Below are 24,674 nucleotides of genomic sequence, written 5' to 3' on the forward strand. Positions count from 1 at the left end.
CAAAAACACCCCAGAAAGGAACAGAATCACCCCCAAAAACGAAAGTAAATACCCAAAACCATAGATCCACCCCAAACCACCCTAAACCTACCTGATCTTCTCCAAAACCCACAATTTACACTTTTCCACCACGATGAACACGGAAAACCAAACGAAACCCAACGGAGACCCCAAAACACGTCTAAAACACCCCAAACAAGAACGGGATCACCCCCAAATCTGGAAGAAAACTCCTCAAAACTATAGATGCACCTCAAAACCACCCTAAACCTACCTGATGTTCTCCAAAACCCACAATTTACAATTTTCCAACAAGATGACCATGGAAAACCCAACGAAACCCAACGGAGATCCCAAACACGTCAGAACCACCGCAAACACGAATGGGATCACCCAAAAACTGGAAGAAACCCCTCAAAACCATAGATCCACCTCAAAACCACCCTAAAACGACGTGATGTTCTCCAAAACCCACAATTAACACTTTTCCACCACGATGAACACGGAAAACCCAACGAAACCCAACGGAGACCCCAAAACACGTCTAAAACACCCCAAACAAAAACGGGATCAAAAGAAAAAACACCAAAAACTATGAATTTCCCCCCAAAACCACACTAAGCTCACCTGATCTTCTCCAAAACCTACAATCCACACCCATTTAAATTAACGACCAACGAGAAGCCAACGAAACCCAACGGAGACCCCAAAACACGTCAAAAACACCCCAAACAAGAACGGGATCACCCCCAAATCTGGAAGAAATCTCCTCAAAACTATAGATGCACCTCAAAACCACCCTAAACCTACCTGATGTTCTCCAAAACCCACAATTTACACTTTTCCAACAAGATGACCATGGAAAACCCAACGAAACCCAACGGAGACCCCAAAACAGGTCAAAAACACCGCAAAGAAGAACAGGATCAACCCAAAAAACAGAATAAAGGCCCAAATTCCATAGATCCACCCCAAAACCACCCTAAAGCACCCTGATCTTCTCCAAAACCCACAATTGACCCTTTTCCAACATGATGACCATGGAAAACCCAACGAAACCCAACAGAGCCCCCAAAACACATCAAAAACACCCCAGAAAGGAACAGGATCACCCCCAAAAACGAAAGAAAACCCCCAAAACCATAGATCCAACCCCAAACCACCCTAAACCTACCTGATCTTCTCCAAAACTCACAATTTACACTTTTCCACCATGATGACCATGGAAAACCAAACGAAACCCAACGGAGACCCAAAAACACGTCAAAAACACCCCAAACAAAAACGGGATCACCCCCAAAACTGGAAGAAAATCCCCAAAAAGCACGGATCCAACACCCAAACCACTCTAAACTCACCTGATCTTCTCCAAAACCCACAATCCACACCCATTTAAATTAACGACCAACGAGAAGCCAACGAAACCCAAGAGAGACCCCAAAACACGTCAAAAATACCCCAAACAAGAACGGGATCACCCCCAAAACTGGAAGAAAACCCCTCAAAACCATAGATCCACCTCAAAACCACCCTAAACCTACCTGATGTTCTCCAAAACCCACAATTTACCCTTTTCCACCATGATGACCACGGAAAAACCAACGAAACCCAACAGAGACCCCAAAACACGTCTAAAGCACCCCAAAAAAGAACGGGATCTGAAGAAAAAACACCATAAACTATGAATTTCCCCCCAAAACCACACTAAACTCACATGATCTTCTCCAAAACCCACAATCCGCTCCCATTTACCTTAACGTCAAACGAGAACCCAATGAAACCCAACGGAGACCCCAAAACACGTCAAAAACACCCCAAAAAAGAAAGGGATCACCCCAAAAAAAGAGAAGAAAACCCCAAATACCAAGAATCCACCCCCAAAGTCCCCCCAATCCTACCTGATGTTCTCCAAAACCCGCAACTTACCCTTTTCCACCATGATGACCACGGAAAACTAAACGAAACCCAACGGAGACCCCAAAACACGTCAAAAACACCCCAAACAAGAACGGGATCACCCAAAAACTGGAAGAAAATCCCCCAAAACCATAGATCCACCCCAAAAATCACCCTATACCTACCTGATGTTCTCCAAAACCCGCAACTTACCCTTTTCCACCATGATGACCACGGAAAACCAAACGAAACCCAACGGAGACCCCAAAACACGTCAAAACCACCGCAAACACAAATGGGATCACCCAAAAGCTGGAAGAAAGCCCGTCAAAACCATAGATCCACCTCAAAACCACCCTAATCCTACCTGATGTTCTCCAAAACCCACAATTTACCCTTTTCCACCATGATGATTACGGAACACCCAACGAAACGCAACGGAGACAGAAAACACGTCTAAAACACCCCAAAAAAGAACGGGATCAGAAGAAAAAACACCCAAAACTATGAATATCCCCCCAAAACCACACTAAACTCACCTGATCTTCTCCAAAACCCACAATCCACACCCATTTAAATTAACGACCAACGAGAAGCCAACGAAACCCAACGGAGACCCCAAAACACGTCTAAAACACCCCAAACAAGAACGGGATCACCCCCAAATCTGGAAGAAAACTCCTCAAAACTATAGATGCACCTCAAAACCACCCTAAACCTACCTGATGTTCTCCAAAACCCACAATTTACAATTTTCCAACAAGATGACCATGGAAAACCCAACGAAACCCAACGGAGATCCCAAAACACGTCAGAACCACCGCAAACACGAATGGGATCACCCAAAAACTGGAAGAAAACCCCTCAAAACCATAGATCCACCTCAAAACCACCCTAAAACGACGTGATGTTCTCCAAAACCCACAATTAACACTTTTCCACCACGATGAACACGGAAAACCCAACGAAACCCAACGGAGACCCCAAAACACGTCTAAAACACCCCAAACAAAAACGGGATCAAAAGAAAAAACACCAAAAACTATGAATTTCCCCCCAAAACCACACTAAGCTCACCTGATCTTCTCCAAAACCTACAATCCACACCCATTTAAATTAACGACCAACGAGAAGCCAACGAAACCCAACGGAGACCCCAAAACACGTCAAAAACACCCCAAACAAGAACGGGATCACCCCCAAATCTGGAAGAAATCTCCTCAAAACTATAGATGCACCTCAAAACCACCCTAAACCTACCTGATGTTCTCCAAAACCCACAATTTACACTTTTCCAACAAGATGACCATGGAAAACCCAACGAAACCCAACGGAGACCCCAAAACTGGTCAAAAACACCGCAAAGAAGAACAGGATCAACCCAAAAAACAGAATAAAGTCCCAAATTCCATAGATCCACCCCAAAACCACCCTAAAGCACCAGGATCTTCTCCAAAACCCACAATTGACCCTTTTCCAACATGATGACCATGGAAAACCCAACGAAACCCAACAGAGCCCCCAAAACACATCAAAAACACCCCAGAAAGGAACAGAATCACCCCCAAAAACGAAAGTAAATACCCAAAACCATAGATCCACCCCAAACCACCCTAAACCTACCTGATCTTCTCCAAAACCCACAATTTACACTTTTCCACCACGATGAACACGGAAAACCAAACGAAACCCAACGGAGACCCCAAAACACGTCTAAAACACCCCAAAACAAGAACGGGATCACCCCCAAATCTGGAAGAAAACTCCTCAAAACTATAGATGCACCTCAAAACCACCCTAAACCTACCTGATGTTCTCCAAAACCCACAATTTACAATTTTCCAACAAGATGACCATGGAAAACCCAACGAAACCCAACGGAGATCCCAAAACACGTCAGAACCACCGCCAACACGAATGGGATCACCCAAAAACTGGAAGAAAACCCCTCAAAACCATAGATCCACCTCAAAACCACCCTAAAACGGACGTGATGTTCTCCAAAACCACAATTAACACTTTTCCACCACGATGAACACGGAAACCCAACGAAACCCAACGGAGACCCCAAAACACGTCTAAAACAACCCCAAACAAAAAACGGGAATCAAAAGAAAAAACACCAAAAACTATGAATTTCCCCCAAAACCACACTAAGCTCACCTGATCTTCTCCAAAACCTACAATCCACACCCATTTAATTAACGACCAACGAGAAGCCAACGAAACCCAACGGAGACCCAAAACACGTCAAAAATACCCCAAACAAGAACGGGATCACCCCCAAAATCTGGAAGAAATCTCCTCAAAACTATAGATGCACCTCAAAACCACCCTAAACCTACCTGATGTTCTCCAAAACCCACAATTTACACTTTTCCAACAAGATGACCATGGAAAACCCAACGAAACCCAAACGGAGACCCCAAAACAGGTCAAAAAACACCGCAAAGAAGAACAGGATCAACCCAAAAAACAGAATAAAGGCCCAAATTCCATAGATCCACCCCAAAACCACCCTAAAGCACCCTGATCTTCTCCAAAACCCACAATTGACCCTTTTCCAACATGATGACCATGGAAAACCCAACGAAAACCCAACGGAGACCCCAAAACAGGTCAAAAACACCGCAAAGAAGAACAGGATCAACCCAAAAAACAGAATAATAAAGGCCCAAATTCCATAGATCCACCCCAAAACCACCCTAAAGCACCCTGATCTTCTCCAAAACCCACAATTGACCCCTTTCCAACATGATGACCATGGAAAACCCAACGAAACCCAACAGAGCCCCCAAAACACATCAAAAACCCCAGAAAGGAACAGGATCACCCCAAAAACGAAAGAAAACCCCCAAAACAATAGATCCAACCCCAAACCACCCTAAACCTACCTGATCTTCTCCAAACTCACAATTTACACTTTTCCACCATGATGACCATGGAAAACCAAACGAAACCCAACGGAGACCCAAAAACACGTCAAAAACACCCCAAACAAAAACGGGATCACCCCCAAAACTGGAAGAAAATCCCAAAAAGCCACGGATCCAACACCCAAACCACTCTAACTCACCTGATCTTCTCCAAAACCCACAATCCACACCCATTTACCTTAACGTCAAACGAGAACCCAATGAAACCCAACGGAGACCCCAAAACACGTCAAAAACACCCCAAAAAAGAAAGGGATCACCCCAAAAAAAGAGAAGAAAACCCCAAATACCAAGAATCCACCCCAAAGTCCCCCCAATCCTACCTGATGTTCTCCAAAACCCGCAACTTACCCTTTTCCACCATGATGACCACGGAAAACTAAACGAAACCCAACGGAGACCCCAAAACACGTCAAAAACACCCCAAACAAGAACGGGATCACCCAAAAACTGGAAGAAAATCCCCCAAAACCATAGATCCACCCCAAAAATCACCCTATACCTCCCTGATGTTCTCCAAAACCCGCAACTTACCCTTTTCCACCATGATGACCACGGAAAACCAAACGAAACCCAACAGAGCCCCCAAAACACGTCAAAAACACCCCAAAAAGGAACAGAATCACCCCCAAAAACGAAAGTAAATCCCCAAAACCATAGATCCACCCCAAAACCACCCTAAACCTACCTGATCTTCTCCAAAACCCACAATTTACACTTTTCCACCATGATGACCATGGAAAACCAAACGAAACCCAACGGAGACCCCAAAACACGTCAAAAACACCGCAAACACAAATGGGATCACCCAAAAGCTGGAAGAAAGCCCGTCAAAACCATAGATCCACCTCAAAACCACCCTAAAACGACCTGATGTTCTCCAAAACCCACAATTTACCCTTTTCCACCATGATGATTACGGAACACCCAACGAAACGCAACGGAGACAGAAAACACGTCTAAAACACCCCAAAAAAGAACGGGATCAGAAGAAAAAACACCCAAAACTATGAATATCCCCCCAAAACCACACTAAACTCACCTGATCTTCTCCAAAACCCACAATCCACACCCATTTAAATTAACGACCAACGAGAAGCCAACGAAACCCAACGGAGACCCCAAAACACGTCAAAAACACCCCAAACAAGAAAGGGATCACCCCCAAATCTGGAAGAAAACTCCTCAAAACTATAGATGCACCTCAAAACCACCCTAAACCTACCTGATGTTCTCCAAAACCCACAATTTACCCTTTTCCACCATGATGACCATGGAAAACCCAACAAAACCCAACGGAGATTACAAAAAAAAGTCATAAACACCCCAAAAAAGAACGGGATCACAACCAAAAAAGAACGAAAATCCCCAAAAAGCACGGATCCAACCCCCAAAACACCCTAAACTTACCTGATCTTCTCCAAAACCCACCATCCACTCCCATTTAACTTAACGACCATCAAGAACCAAACGAAACCCAACGGAGACCCCAAAACACGTCAAAAACACCCCAAACAAAAACGGGATCACCCCCAAAACTAGAAGAAAATCTCCAAAAAGCACGGATCCAACCCCGAAACCACTCTAAACTCACCTGATCTTCTCCAAAACCCACAATCCGCTCCCATTTACCTTAACGTCAAACGAGAACCCAATGAAACCCAACGGAGACCCCAAAACACGTCAAAAACACCCAAAAAAAGAAAGGGATCACCCCAAAAAAGGAGAAGAAAACCCCAAATACCAAGAATCCACCCCCAAAGTTCCCCCAAACCTACCTGATGTTCTCCAAAACCCGCAACTTACCCTTTTCCACCATGATGACCACGGAAAACCCAACAAAACCCAACGGAGACCCCAAAACACGTCTAAAACACCCCAAAAAAGAACGGGATCAGAAGAAAAAACACCAAAAACTATGAATTTCCCCCCAAAACCGTACTAAACTCACATGATCTTCTCCAAAACCCACCATCCAGACCCATTTACCTTAACGTCAAACGAGAACCCAATGAAACCCAACAAAGACCGAAAAACACGTCAAAAACACCCCAAAAAAGAAAGGGATCAGAAGAAAAAACACCAAAAACTATGAATTTCCCCCCCAAACCGCCGTAAACTAACCTGATCTTCTCCAAAACCCACAATCCCCTCCCATTTACCTTGACGACCAACGAGAACCTAACGAAGCCCAACAGAGACCGCAAAACACGCCAAAAACACCCAACAAAGAACAGAATTAACCGAAAAAATAGAACAAAATGCCAAATACCACATATCCTCCCGAAAAGCACCCTAAACCTACCTGATGTTCTCCAAAACCCACAACTTACTCTTTTCCACTAGGATGACCACGGAAAACCAAACGAAACCCAACGGAGACCACAAAACACGTCAAAAACACCCAAACAAGAACGGGATCAACAACAAAACTGGAAGAAAATCCCCCAAAACCATAGATCCACCCCAAAACCACCCTAAACCTACCTGATCTTCTCCAAAACCCACAATTTAACCTTTTCCACCATGATGACCATGGAAAACCCAACGAAACCCAACGGAGACCTCAAAAAAATAAACAAAAACACCCCAAACAAGAACGGGATCACCCCCAAAACTGGAAGAAAATGCCCAAAAAGCACGGATCCAACCCCCAAACCACCCTAAACTCACATGATCTTCTGCAAAACCCACCATCCACTCCCATTTAACTTAAAGACCAACGAGAACCCAACGAAACCAAACGGAGACCCCAAAACACGGCAAAAACACCCCAAACAAGAACCGGATCACACCCAAAAATGAAAGAAAATCCCCTAAACCATAGATCCACCCCAAAACCACCCTAAACCTACCTGATGTTCTCCAAAACTCACAATTTACCATTTTCCACCACGATGAACATGGAAAACCCAACAACACCCAACGGAGATCACAAAACACGTCAAAAACACCCCAAACAAAAACGGGATCACCCCCAAAACAAGAAGAAAATCTCCAAAAAGCACGGATCCAACCCCGAAACCACTCTAAAGTCACCTGATCTTCCCCAAAACTTACAATCCACACCCATTTAAATTAACGACCAACGAGAAGCCAACGAAACCCAACGGAGACCCCAAAACACGTCAAAAACACCCCAAACAAGAACGGGATCACCCCCAAAACTGGAAGAAAATCTGCCAAAACCATAGATCCACCTCAAAACCACCCTAAACCTACCTGATGTTCTCCAAAACCCACAATTTACCCTTTTCCACCATGATGACCAGGGAAAACCCAACAAAACCCAACGGAGACCCCAAAACACGTCTAAAACACCCCAAAAAAGAACGGGATCAGAAGAAAAAACACCGAAACCTATAAATTTCCCCCCAAAACCACACTAAACTCACATGATCTTCTCCAAAACCCACAATCCGCTCCCATTTACCTTAACGTCAAACGAGAACCCAATGAAACCCAACAAAGACCGCAAAACACGTCAAAAACACCCCAAAAAAGAAAGGGATCACCCCAAAAAAAAGAGAAGAAAACCCCAAATACCAAGAATCCACCCCCAAAGTCCCCCCAAACCTACCTGATGTTCTCCAAAACCCGCAACTTACCCTTTTCCACCATGATGACCACGGAAAACCAAATGAAACCCAACGGAGACCCCAAAACACGTCAAAACCTCCGCAAACAAGAATGGGATCACCCAAAAACTGGAAGAAAACCCCTCAAAACCATAAATCCACCTCAAAACCAACCTAAACCTACCTGATGATCTCCAAAACGCACAATTTACCCTTTTCCACCATGATGACCACGGAAAAACAAACGAAACCCAATGGAGACCCCAAAACACGTCTAAAACACCCCAAAAAAGAACGGGATCTGAAGAAAAAACACCAAAAACTATGAATTTCCCCCCCAAACCGCCGTAAACTAACCTGATCTTCTCCAAAACCCACAATCCACTCCCATTTACCTTGACGACCAACGAGAACCTAACGAAGCCCAACAGAGACTGCAAAACACGCCAAAAACACCCAAAAAAGAACAGAATTAACCCAAAAAATAGAACAAAATGCCAAATACCACATATCCTCCCGAAAAGCACCCTAAACCTACCTGATGTTCTCCAAAACCCACAACTTACTCTTTTCCACTAGGATGACCACGGAAAACCAAACGAAACCCAACGGAGACCCCAAAACACGTCAAAACCACCGCAAACACAAATGGGATCACCCAAAAGCTGGAAGAAAGCCCCCCAAAACCAGAGATCCACCCCAAAACCACCCTAAAACTACCTGATCTTCTCCAAAACCCACAATTTACACTTTTCCAACAAGATGACCATGGAAAACAAACGAAACCCAATGGAGACCCCAAAACACGTCAAAACCACTGCAAACACGAATGGGATCACCCAAAAACTGGAAGAAAACCCCTCAAAACCATAGATCCACCTCAAAACCACCCTAAAACGACCTGATGTTCTCCAAAACCCACAATTAACACTTTTCCACCACGATGAACACGGAAAACCCAACGGAACCCAAAGGAGACCCCAAAACACGTCTAAAACACCCCAAACAAAAACGGGATCAGAAGAAAAAACACCAAAAACTATGAATTTCCCCCCAAAACCACACTAAGCTCACCTGATCTTCTCCAAAACCCACAATCCACACCCATTTAAATTAACGACCAACGAGAAGCCAACGAAACCCAACGGAGACCCCAAAACACGTCAAAAACACCCCAAACAAGAACGGGATCACCCCCAAATCTGGAAGAAAACCCCTCAAAACTATAGATGCACCTCAAAACCACCCTAAACCTACCTGATGTTCTCCAAAACCCACAATTTACACTTTTCCAACAAGATGACCATGGAAAACCCAACGAAACCCAACGGAGACCCCAAAACACGTCAAAAACACCACAAAGAAGAACAGGATCAACCCAAAAAACAGAATAAAGGCCCAAATTCCATAGATCCACCCCAAAACCACCCTAAAGCACCCTGATCTTCTCCAAAACCCACAGTTGACCCTTTTCCAACATGATGACCATGGAAAACCCAACGAAACCCAACAGAGCCCCCAAAACACGTCAAAAACACCCCAGAAAAAAACAGGATCACCCCCAAAAACGAAAGAATACCCCCAAAACCATAGATCCAACCCAAAACCACCCTAAACCTACCTGATCTTCTCCAAAACTCACAATTTACACTTTTCCACCATGATGACCATGGAAAACCAAACGAAACCCAACGGAGACCCCAAAACACGTCAAAAACACCCCAAACAAAAACGGGATCACCCCCAAAACTGGAAGAAAATCCCCAAAAAGCACGGATCCAACACCCAAACCACTCTAAACTCACCTGATCTTCTCCAAAACCCACAATCCACACCCATTTAAATTAACGACCAACGAGAAGCCAACGAAACCCAAGAGAGACCCCAAAACACGTCAAAAATACCCCAAACAAGAACGGGATCACCCCCAAAACTGGAAGAAAACCCCTCAAAACCATAGATCCACCTCAAAACCACCCTAAACCTACCTGATGTTCTCCAAAACCCACAATTTACCCTTTTCCACCATGATGACCACGGAAAAACCAACGAAACCCAACGGAGACCCCAAAACACGTCTAAAGCACCCCAAAAAAGAACGGGATCTGAAAAAAAAAACACCAAAAACTATGAATTTCCCCCCAAAACCACACTAAACTCACCTGATCTTCTCCAAAACCCACAATCCGCTCCCATTTACCTTAACATCAAACGAGAACCCAATGAAGCCCAACAAAGACCGCAAAACACGTCAAAAACACCCCAAAAAAGAAAGGGATCACCCCAAAAAAAGGGAAGAAAACCCCAAATACCAAGAATCCACCCCCAAAGTCCCCCCAAACCTACCTGATGTTCTCCAAAACCCGCAACTTACCCTTTTCCACCATGATGACCACGGAAAACCAAACGAAACCCAACGGAGACCCCAAAACACGTCAAAACCACCGCAAACACAAATGGGATCACCCAAAAGCTGGAAGAAAGCCCGTCAAAACCATAGATCCACCTCAAAACCACCCTAAAACGACCTGATGTTCTCCAAAACCCACAATTTACCCTTTTCCACCATGATGATTACGGAACACCCAACGAAACGCAACGGAGACAGAAAACACGTCTAAAACACCCCAAAAAAGAACGGGATCAGAAGAAAAAACACCCAAAACTATGAATATCCCCCCAAAACCACACTAAACTCACATGATCTTCTCCAAAACCCACAATCCACACCCATTTAAATTAACGACCAACGAGAAGCCAACGAAACCCAACGGAGACCCCAAAACACGTCAAAAACACCCCAAACAAGAAAGGGATCACCCCCAAATCTGGAAGAAAACTCCTCAAAACTATAGATGCACCTCAAAACCACCCTAAACCTACCTGATGTTCTCCAAAACCCACAATTTACACTTTTCCAACAAGATGACCATGGAAAACAAACGAAACCCAACGGAGACCCCAAAACACGTCAAAACCACCGCAAACACGAATGGGATCACCCAAAAACTGGAAGAAAACCCCTCAAAACCATAGATCCACCTCAAAACCACCCTAAAACGACCTGATGTTCTCCAAAACCCACAATTAACACTTTTCCACCACGATGAACACGGAAAACCCAACGAAACCCAACGGAGACCCCAAAACACGTCTAAAACACCCCAAACAAAAACGGGATCAGAAGAAAAAACACCAAAAACTATGAATTTCCCCCCAAAACCACACTAAGCTCACCTGATCTTCTCCAAAACCCACAATCCACACCCGTTTAAATTAACGACCAACGAGAAGCCAACGAAACCCAACGGAGACCCCAAAACACGTCAAAAACACCCCAAACAAGAACGGGATCACCCCCAAATCTGGAAGAAAACTCCTCAAAACTATAGATGCACCTCAAAACCACCCTAAACCTACCTGATGTTCTCCAAAACCCACAATTTACACTTTTCCAACAAGATGACCATGGAAAACCCAACGAAACCCAACGGAGACCCCAAAACACGTCAAAAACACCACAAAGAAGAACAGGATCAACCCAAAAAACAGAATAAAGGCCCAAATTCCATAGATCCACCCCAAAACCACCCTAAAGCACCCTGATCTTCTCCAAAACCCACAGTTGACCCTTTTCCAACATGATGACCATGGAAAACCCAACGAAACCCAACAGAGCCCCCAAAACACGTCAAAAACACCCCAGAAAAAAACAGGATCACCCCCAAAAACGAAAGAATACCCCCAAAACCATAGATCCAACCCAAAACCACCCTAAACCTACCTGATCTTCTCCAAAACTCACAATTTACACTTTTCCACCATGATGACCATGGAAAACCAAACGAAACCCAACGGAGACCCCAAAACACGTCAAAAACACCCCAAACAAAAACGGGATCACCCCCAAAACTGGAAGAAAATCCCCAAAAAGCACGGATCCAACACCCAAACCACTCTAAACTCACCTGATCTTCTCCAAAACCCACAATCCACACCCATTTAAATTAACGACCAACGAGAAGCCAACGAAACCCAAGAGAGACCCCAAAACACGTCAAAAATACCCCAAACAAGAACGGGATCACCCGCAAAACTGGAAGAAAACCCCTCAAAACCATAGATCCACCTCAAAACCACCCTAAACCTACCTGATGTTCTCCAAAACCCACAATTTACCCTTTTCCACCATGATGACCACGGAAAAACCAACGAAACCCAACGGAGACCCCAAAACACGTCTAAAGCACCCCAAAAAAGAACGGGATCTGAAAAAAAAAACACCAAAAACTATGAATTTCCCCCCAAAACCACACTAAACTCACATGATCTTCTCCAAAACCCACAATCCGCTCCCATTTACCTTAACATCAAACGAGAACCCAATGAAGCCCAACAAAGTCCGCAAAACACGTCAAAAACACCCCAAAAAAGAAAGGGATCACCCCAAAAAAAGGGAAGAAAACCCCAAATACCAAGAATCCACCCCCAAAGTCCCCCCAAACCTACCTGATGTTCTCCAAAACCCGCAACTTACCCTTTTCCACCATGATGACCACGGAAAACCAAACGAAACCCAACGGAGACCCCAAAACACGTCAAAACCACCGCAAACACAAATGGGATCACCCAAAAGCTGGAAGAAAGCCCGTCAAAACCATAGATCCACCTCAAAACCACCCTAAAACGACCTGATGTTCTCCAAAACCCACAATTTACCCTTTTCCACCATGATGATTACGGAACACCCAACGAAACGCAACGGAGACAGAAAACACGTCTAAAACACCCCAAAAAAGAACGGGATCAGAAGAAAAAACACCAAAAACTATGAATTTCCCCCCAAAACCACACTAAACTCACATGATCTTCTCCAAAACCCACAATCCACACCCATTTAAATTAACGACCAACGAGAAGCCAACGAAACCCAACGGAGACCCCAAAACACGTCAAAAACACCCCAAACAAGAAAGGGATCACCCCCAAATCTGGAAGAAAACTCCTCAAAACTATAGATGCACCTCAAAACCACCCTAAACCTACCTGATGTTCTCCAAAACCCACAATTTACACTTTTCCAACAAGATGACCATGGAAAACAAACGAAACCCAACGGAGACCCCAAAACACGTCAAAACCACCGCAAACACGAATGGGATCACCCAAAAACTGGAAGAAAACCCCTCAAAACCATAGATCCACCTCAAAACCACCCTAAAACGACCTGATGTTCTCCAAAACCCACAATTAACACTTTTCCACCACGATGAACACGGAAAAACCAACGAAACCCAACGGAGACCCCAAAACACGTCTAAAGCACCCCAAAAAAGAACGGGATCTGAAAAAAAAAAACACCAAAAACTATGAATTTCCCCCCAAAACCACACTAAACTCACATGATCTTCTCCAAAACCCACAATCCGCTCCCATTTACCTTAACATCAAACGAGAACCCAATGAAGCCCAACAAAGACCGCAAAACACGTCAAAAACACCCCAAAAAAGAAAGGGATCACCCCAAAAAAAGGGAAGAAAACCCCAAATACCAAGAATCCACCCCCAAAGTCCCCCCAAACCTACCTGATGTTCTCCAAAACCCGCAACTTACCCTTTTCCACCATGATGACCACGGAAAACCAAACGAAACCCAACGGAGACCCCAAAACACGTCAAAACCACCGCAAACACAAATGGGATCACCCAAAAGCTGGAAGAAAGCCCGTCAAAACCATAGATCCACCTCAAAACCACCCTAAAACGACCTGATGTTCTCCAAAACCCACAATTTACCCTTTTCCACCATGATGATTACGGAACACCCAACGAAACGCAACGGAGACAGAAAACACGTCTAAAACACCCCAAAAAAGAACGGGATCAGAAGAAAAAACACCAAAAACTATGAATTTCCCCCCAAAACCACACTAAACTCACATGATCTTCTCCAAAACCCACAATCCACACCCATTTAAATTAACGACCAACGAGAAGCCAACGAAACCCAACGGAGACCCCAAAACACGTCAAAAACACGGCAAACAAGAACAGGATCAAACCCAAAAACGAAAGAAAACCCCCAAAGCCATAGATCCACCCCAAAACCACCCTAAACCTACCTGATGTTCTCCAAAACCCACAATTTACACTTTTCCAACAAGATGACCATGGAAAACAAACGAAACCCAACGGAGACCCCAAAACACGTCAAAACCACCGCAAACACGAATGGGATCACCCAAAAACTGGAAGAAAACCCCTCAAAACCATAGATCCACCTCAAAACCACCCTAAAGCGACCTGATGTTCTCCAAAACCCACAATTAACACTTTTCCACCACGATGAACACGGAAAACCCAACGAAACCCAACGGAGACCCCAAAAAAAGTCTAAAACACCCCAAAAAAGAACGGGATCAGAAGAAAAAACACCAAAAACTATGAATTTCCCCCCAAAACCACACTAAGCTCACCTGATCTTCTCCAAAACCCACAATCCACACCCATTTAAATTAACGACCAACGAAAAGCCAACGAAACCCAACGGAGACCCCAAAACACGTCAAAAACACCCCAAACAAGAACGGGATCACCCCCAAATCTGGAAGAAAACTCCTCAAAACTATAGATGCACCTCAAAACCACCCTAAACCTACCTGATGTTCTCCAAAACCCACAATTTACACTTTTCCAACAAGATGACCATGGAAAACCCAACGAAACCCAACGGAGACCCCAAAACACGTCAAAACCACCGCAAACACGAATGGGATCACCCAAAAACTGGAAGAAAACCCCTCAAAACCATAGATCCACCTCAAAACCACCCTAAAACGACCTGATGTTCTCCAAAACCCACAATTAACACTTTTCCACCACGATGAACACGGAAAACCCAACGAAACCCAACGGAGACCCCAAAACACGTCTAAAACACCCCAAACAAAAACGGGATCAGAAGAAAAAACACCAAAAACTATGAATTTCCCCCCAAAACCACACTAAGCTCACCTGATCTTCTCCAAAACCCACAATCCACACCCGTTTAAATTAACGACCAACGAGAAGCCAACGAAACCCAACGGAGACCCCAAAACACGTCAAAAACACCCCAAACAAGAAAGGGATCACCCCCAAATCTGGAAGAAAACTCCTCAAAACTATAGATGCACCTCAAAACCACCCTAAACCTACCTGATGTTCTCCAAAACCCACAATTTACACTTTTCCAACAAGATGACCATGGAAAACCCAACGAAACCCAACGGAGACCCCAAAACACGTCAAAAACACCACAAAGAAGAACAGGATCAACCCAAAAAACAGAATAAAGGCCCAAATTCCATAGATCCACCCCAAAACCACCCTAAAGCACCCTGATCTTCTCCAAAACCCACAATTGACCCTTTTCCAACATGATGACCATGGAAAACCCAACGAAACCCAACAGAGCCCCCAAAACACGTCAAAAACACCCCAGAAAAAAACAGGATCACCCCCAAAAACGAAAGAATACCCCCAAAACCATAGATCCAACCCAAAACCACCCTAAACCTACCTGATCTTCTCCAAAACTCACAATTTACACTTTTCCACCATGATGACCATGGAAAACCAAACGAAACCCAACGGAGACCCCAAAACACGTCAAAAACACCCCAAACAAAAACGGGATCACCCCCAAAACTGGAAGAAAATCCCCAAAAAGCACGGATCCAACACCCAAACCACTCTAAACTCACCTGATCTTCTCCAAAACCCACAATCCACACCCATTTAAATTAACGACCAACGAGAAGCCAACGAAACCCAAGAGAGACCCCAAAACACGTCAAAAATACCCCAAACAAGAACGGGATCACCCGCAAAACTGGAAGAAAACCCCTCAAAACCATAGATCCACCTCAAAACCACCCTAAACCTACCTGATGTTCTCCAAAACCCACAATTTACCCTTTTCCACCATGATGACCACGGAAAAACCAACGAAACCCAACAGAGACCCCAAAACACGTCTAAAGCACCCCAAAAAAGAACGGGATCTGAAAAAAAAAACACCAAAAACTATGAATTTCCCCCCAAAACCACACTAAACTCACATGATCTTCTCCAAAACCCACAATCCGCTCCCATTTACCTTAACATCAAACGAGAACCCAATGAAACCCAACAAAGACCGCAAAACACGTCAAAAACACCCCAAAAAGGAAAGGGATAACCCCAAAAAAAGAGAAGAAAACCCCAAATACCAAGAATCCACCCCCAAAGTCCCCCCAAACCTACCTGATGTTCTCCAAAACCCGCAACTTACCCTTTTCCACCATGATGACCACGGAAAACCAAACGAAACCCAACGGAGACCCCAAAACAAGTCAAAAACACCCCAAACAAGAACGGGATCACCCAAAAACTGGAAGAAAATCCCCCAAAACCATAGATCCACCCCAAAAATCACCCTATACCTACCTGATGTTCTCCAAAACCCGCAACTTACCCTTTTCCACCATGATGACCACGGAAAACCAAACGAAACCCAACGGAGACCCCAAAACACGTTAAAACCACCGCAAACACAAATGGGATCACCCAAAAGCTGGAAGAAAGCCCGTCAAAACCATAGATCCACCTCAAAACCACCCTAATCCTACCTGATGTTCTCCAAAACCCACAATTTACCCTTTTCCACCATGATGATTACGGAACACCCAACGAAACGCAACGGAGACAGAAAACACGTCTAAAACACCCCAAAAAAGAACGGGATCAGAAGAAAAAACACCAAAAACTATGAATTTCCCCCCAAAACCACACTAAACTCACCTGATCTTCTCCAAAACCCACAATCCACACCCATTTAAATTAACGACCAACGAGAAGCCAACGAAACCCAACGGAGACCCCAAAACACGTCAAAAACACCCCAAACAAGAAAGGGATCACCCCCAAATCTGGAAGAAAACTCCTCAAAACTATAGATGCACCTCAAAACCACCCTAAACCTACCTGATGTTCTCCAAAACCCACAATTTACCCTTTTCCACCATGATGACAATGGAAAACCAAACGAAACCAAACGGAGACCCCAAAACAAGTCAAAATCACCGCAAACACGAACGGGATCACCCAAAAACTGGAAGAAAATCCCCCAAAACCATAGATCCACCCCAAAACCATCGTAAACCTACCTGATCTTCTCCAAAACCTACCATTTATGCATTTCCACCATGATGACCACGGAAAACCCAACAAAACCCAATGGAGACCCCAAAAAACTTCAAAAACACCCCAAGCAAGAACGGCATCACCGCCAAAACTGGAAGAAAATCCCCAAAAAGCACGGATCCAACCCCCAAACCACCCTAAACTCACCTGATCTTCTGCAAAACACACCATCCACTCCCATTTAAATTAACGACCAACGAGAACACAACGAAACCAAACGGAGACCCCAAAACACGTCAAAAACACCGCAAACAAGAACAGGATCAAACCCAAAAACGAAAGAAAACCCCCAAAGCCATAGATCCACCCCAAAACCACCCTAAACCTACCTGATCTTCTCCAAAACCCACAATTGACCCTTTTCCACCATGATGACCATGGAAAACCCAACGAAACCCAACAGAGCCCCCAAAACACGTCAAAAACACCCCAGAAAGGAACAGAATCACCCCCAAAAACGAAAGTAAATCCCCAAAACCATAGATCCACCCCAAAACCACCCTAAACCTACCTGATCTTCTCCAAAACCCACAATTTACCCTTTTCCACCATGATGATTACGGAACACCCAACGAAACGCAACGGAGACAGAAAACACGTCTAAAACACCCCAAAAAAGAACGGGATCAGAAGAAAAATCACCAAAAACTATGAATTTCCCCCCAAAACCACACTAAACTCACCTGTTCTTCTCCAAAACCCACAATCCACACCCATTTAAATTAACGACCAACGAGAAGCCAACGAAACCCAACGGAGACCCCAAAACACGTCAAAAACACCCCAAACAAGAAAGGGATCACCCCCATATCTGGAACAAAACTCCTCAAAACTATAGATGCACCTCAAAACCACCCTAAACCTACCTGATGTTCTCCAAAACCCACAATTTACCCTTTTCCACCATGATGACAATGGAAAACCAAACGAAACCCAACGGAGACCCCAAAACAAGTCAAAATCACCGCAAACACGAACGGGATCACCCAAAAACTGGAAGAAAATCCCCCAAAACCATAGATCCACCCCAAAACCATCCTAAACCTACCTGATCTTCTCCAAAACCTACCATTTATGCATTTCCACCATGATGACCACGGAAAATCCAACGAAACCCAACGGAGACCCCAAAACACGTCAAAAACACCACAAAGAAGAACAGGATCAACCCAAAAAACAGAATAAAGGCCCAAATTCCATAGATCCACCCCAAAACCACCCTAAAGCACCCTGATCTTCTCCAAAACCCACAATTGACCCTTTTCCAACATGATGACCATGGAAAACCCAACGAAACCCAACAGAGCCCTCAAAACACGTCAAAAACACCCCAGAAAAAAACAGGATCACCCCCAAAAACGAAAGAATACCCCCAAAACCATAGATCCAACCCAAAACCACCCTAAACCTACCTGATCTTCTCCAAAACTCACAATTTACACTTTTCCACCATGATGACCATGGAAAACCAAACGAAACCCAACGGAGACCCCAAAACACGTCAAAAACACCCCAAACAAAAACGGGATCACCCCCAAAACTGGAAGAAAATCCCCAAAAAGCACGGATCCAACACCCAAACCACTCTAAACTCACCTGATCTTCTCCAAAACCCACAATCCACACCCATTTAAATTAACGACCAACGAGAAGCCAACGAAACCCAAGAGAGACCCCAAAACACGTCAAAAATACCCCAAACAAGAACGGGATCACCCGCAAAACTGGAAGAAAACCCCTCAAAACCATAGATCCACCTCAAAACCACCCTAAAACGACCTGATGTTCTCCAAAACCCACAATTTACCCTTTTCCACCATGATGATTACGGAACACCCAACGAAACGCAACGGAGACAGAAAACACGTCTAAAACACCCCAAAAAAGAACGGGATCAGAAGAAAAAACACCAAAAACTATGAATTTCCCCCCAAAACCACACTAAACTCACCTGATCTTCTCCAAAACCCACAATCCACACCCATTTAAATTAACGACCAACGAGAAGCCAACGAAACCAAACGGAGACCCCAAAACACGTCAAAAACACGGCAAACAAGAACAGGATCAAACCCAAAAACGAAAGAAAACCCCCAAAGCCATAGATCCACCCCAAAACCACCCTAAACCTACCTGATGTTCTCCAAAACCCACAATTTACACTTTTCCAACAAGATGACCATGGAAAACAAACGAAACCCAACGGAGACCCCAAAACACGTCAAAACCACCGCAAACACGAATGGGATCACCCAAAAACTGGAAGAAAACCCCTCAAAACCATAGATCCACCTCAAAACCACCCTAAAGCGACCTGATGTTCTCCAAAACCCACAATTAACACTTTTCCACCACGATGAACACGGAAAACCCAACGAAACCCAACGGAGACCCCAAAAAAAGTCTAAAACACCCCAAAAAAGAACGGGATCAGAAGAAAAAACACCAAAAACTATGAATTTCCCCCCAAAACCACACTAAGCTCACCTGATCTTCTCCAAAACCCACAATCCACACCCATTTAAATTAACGACCAACGAAAAGCCAACGAAACCCAACGGAGACCCCAAAACACGTCAAAAACACCCCAAACAAGAACGGGATCACCCCCAAATCTGGAAGAAAACTCCTCAAAACTATAGATGCACCTCAAAACCACCCTAAACCTACCTGATGTTCTCCAAAACCCACAATTTACACTTTTCCAACAAGATGACCATGGAAAACCCAACGAAACCCAACGGAGACCCCAAAACACGTCAAAACCACCGCAAACACGAATGGGATCACCCAAAAACTGGAAGAAAACCCCTCAAAACCATAGATCCACCTCAAAACCACCCTAAAACGACCTGATGTTCTCCAAAACCCACAATTAACACTTTTCCACCACGATGAACACGGAAAACCCAACGAAACCCAACGGAGACCCCAAAACACGTCTAAAACACCCCAAACAAAAACGGGATCAGAAGAAAAAACACCAAAAACTATGAATTTCCCCCCAAAACCACACTAAGCTCACCTGATCTTCTCCAAAACCCACAATCCACACCCGTTTAAATTAACGACCAACGAGAAGCCAACGAAACCCAACGGAGACCCCAAAACACGTCAAAAACACCCCAAACAAGAAAGGGATCACCCCCAAATCTGGAAGAAAACTCCTCAAAACTATAGATGCACCTCAAAACCACCCTAAACCTACCTGATGTTCTCCAAAACCCACAATTTACACTTTTCCAACAAGATGACCATGGAAAACCCAACGAAACCCAACGGAGACCCCAAAACACGTCAAAAACACCACAAAGAAGAACAGGATCAACCCAAAAAACAGAATAAAGGCCCAAATTCCATAGATCCACCCCAAAACCACCCTAAAGCACCCTGATCTTCTCCAAAACCCACAATTGACCCTTTTCCAACATGATGACCATGGAAAACCCAACGAAACCCAACAGAGCCCCCAAAACACGTCAAAAACACCCCAGAAAAAAACAGGATCACCCCCAAAAACGAAAGAATACCCCCAAAACCATAGATCCAACCCAAAACCACCCTAAACCTACCTGATCTTCTCCAAAACTCACAATTTACACTTTTCCACCATGATGACCATGGAAAACCAAACGAAACCCAACGGAGACCCCAAAACACGTCAAAAACACCCCAAACAAAAACGGGATCACCCCCAAAACTGGAAGAAAATCCCCAAAAAGCACGGATCCAACACCCAAACCACTCTAAACTCACCTGATCTTCTCCAAAACCCACAATCCACACCCATTTAAATTAACGACCAACGAGAAGCCAACGAAACCCAAGAGAGACCCCAAAACACGTCAAAAATACCCCAAACAAGAACGGGATCACCCGCAAAACTGGAAGAAAACCCCTCAAAACCATAGATCCACCTCAAAACCACCCTAAACCTACCTGATGTTCTCCAAAACCCACAATTTACCCTTTTCCACCATGATGACCACGGAAAAACCAACGAAACCCAACAGAGACCCCAAAACACGTCTAAAGCACCCCAAAAAAGAACGGGATCTGAAAAAAAAAACACCAAAAACTATGAATTTCCCCCCAAAACCACACTAAACTCACATGATCTTCTCCAAAACCCACAATCCGCTCCCATTTACCTTAACATCAAACGAGAACCCAATGAAACCCAACAAAGACCGCAAAACACGTCAAAAACACCCCAAAAAGGAAAGGGATAACCCCAAAAAAAGAGAAGAAAACCCCAAATACCAAGAATCCACCCCCAAAGTCCCCCCAAACCTACCTGATGTTCTCCAAAACCCGCAACTTACCCTTTTCCACCATGATGACCACGGAAAACCAAACGAAACCCAACGGAGACCCCAAAACAAGTCAAAAACACCCCAAACAAGAACGGGATCACCCAAAAACTGGAAGAAAATCCCCCAAAACCATAGATCCACCCCAAAAATCACCCTATACCTACCTGATGTTCTCCAAAACCCGCAACTTACCCTTTTCCACCATGATGACCACGGAAAACCAAACGAAACCCAACGGAGACCCCAAAACACGTTAAAACCACCGCAAACACAAATGGGATCACCCAAAAGCTGGAAGAAAGCCCGTCAAAACCATAGATCCACCTCAAAACCACCCTAATCCTACCTGATGTTCTCCAAAACCCACAATTTACCCTTTTCCACCATGATGATTACGGAACACCCAACGAAACGCAACGGAGACAGAAAACACGTCTAAAACACCCCAAAAAAGAACGGGATCAGAAGAAAAAACACCAAAAACTATGAATTTCCCCCCAAAACCACACTAAACTCACCTGATCTTCTCCAAAACCCACAATCCACACCCATTTAAATTAACGACCAACGAGAAGCCAACGAAACCCAACGGAGACCCCAAAACACGTCAAAAACACCCCAAACAAGAAAGGGATCACCCCCAAATCTGGAAGAAAACTCCTCAAAACTATAGATGCACCTCAAAACCACCCTAAACCTACCTGATGTTCTCCAAAACCCACAATTTACCCTTTTCCACCATGATGACAATGGAAAACCAAACGAAACCAAACGGAGACCCCAAAACAAGTCAAAATCACCGCAAACACGAACGGGATCACCCAAAAACTGGAAGAAAATCCCCCAAAACCATAGATCCACCCCAAAACCATCGTAAACCTACCTGATCTTCTCCAAAACCTACCATTTATGCATTTCCACCATGATGACCACGGAAAACCCAACAAAACCCAATGGAGACCCCAAAAAACGTCAAAAACACCCCAAGCAAGAACGGCATCACCGCCAAAACTGGAAGAAAATCCCCAAAAAGCACGGATCCAACCCCCAAACCACCCTAAACTCACCTGATCTTCTGCAAAACACACCATCCACTCCCATTTAAATTAACGACCAACGAGAACACAACGAAACCAAACGGAGACCCCAAAACACGTCAAAAACACCGCAAACAAGAACAGGATCAAACCCAAAAACGAAAGAAAACCCCCAAAGCCATAGATCCACCCCAAAACCACCCTAAACCTACCTGATCTTCTCCAAAACCCACAATTGACCCTTTTCCACCATGATGACCATGGAAAACCCAACGAAACCCAACAGAGCCCCCAAAACACGTCAAAAACACCCCAGAAAGGAACAGAATCACCCCCAAAAACGAAAGTAAATCCCCAAAACCATAGATCCACCCCAAAACCACCCTAAACCTACCTGATCTTCTCCAAAACCCACAATTTACCCTTTTCCACCATGATGATTACGGAACACCCAACGAAACGCAACGGAGACAGAAAACACGTCTAAAACACCCCAAAAAAGAACGGGATCAGAAGAAAAATCACCAAAAACTATGAATTTCCCCCCAAAACCACACTAAACTCACCTGTTCTTCTCCAAAACCCACAATCCACACCCATTTAAATTAACGACCAACGAGAAGCCAACGAAACCCAACGGAGACCCCAAAACACGTCAAAAACACCCCAAACAAGAAAGGGATCACCCCCATATCTGGAACAAAACTCCTCAAAACTATAGATGCACCTCAAAACCACCCTAAACCTACCTGATGTTCTCCAAAACCCACAATTTACCCTTTTCCACCATGATGACAATGGAAAACCAAACGAAACCAAACGGAGACCCCAAAACAAGTCAAAATCACCGCAAACACGAACGGGATCACCCAAAAACTGGAAGAAAATCCCCCAAAACCATAGATCCACCCCAAAACCATCCTAAACCTACCTGATCTTCTCCAAAACCTACCATTTATGCATTTCCACCATGATGACCACGGAAAACCCAACAAAACCCAATGGAGACCCCAAAAAACGTCAAAAACACCCCAAGCAAGAACGGCATCACCGCCAAAACTGGAAGAAAATCCCCAAAAAGCACGGATCCAACACCCAAACCACTCTAAACTCACCTGATCTTCTGCAAAACACACCATCCACTCCCATTTAAATTAACGACCAACGAGAACACAACGAAACCAAACGGAGACCCCAAAACACGTCAAAAACACCGCAAACAAGAACAGGATCAAACCCAAAAACGAAAGAAAACCCCCAAAGCCATAGATCCACCCCAAAACCACCCTAAACCTACCTGATCTTCTCCAAAACCCACAATTTACACTTTTCCACCATGATGACCAGGGAAAACCCAACAAAACCCAACGGAGACCACAAAAAAAAGTCATAAACACCCCAAAAGAGAACGGGATCACAACCAAAAACGAACGAAAATCTCCAAAAAGCACGGATCCAACCCCCAAACCACCCTAAACTTACCTGATCTTCTGCAAAACACACCATCCACTCCCATTTAAATTAACGACCAACGAGAACACAACGAAACCAAACGGAGACCCCAAAACACGTCAAAAACACCGCAAACAAGAACAGGATCAAACCCAAAAACGAAAGAAAACCCCCAAAGCCATAGATCCACCCCAAAACCACCCTAAACCTACCTGATCTTCTCCAAAACCCACA

The sequence above is a fragment of the Aythya ferina genome, assembly GCF_964211825.1.
Source record: "Aythya ferina genome assembly, contig: HAP1_SCAFFOLD_162, whole genome shotgun sequence".
Lineage (NCBI taxonomy): Eukaryota > Metazoa > Chordata > Aves > Anseriformes > Anatidae > Aythya > Aythya ferina.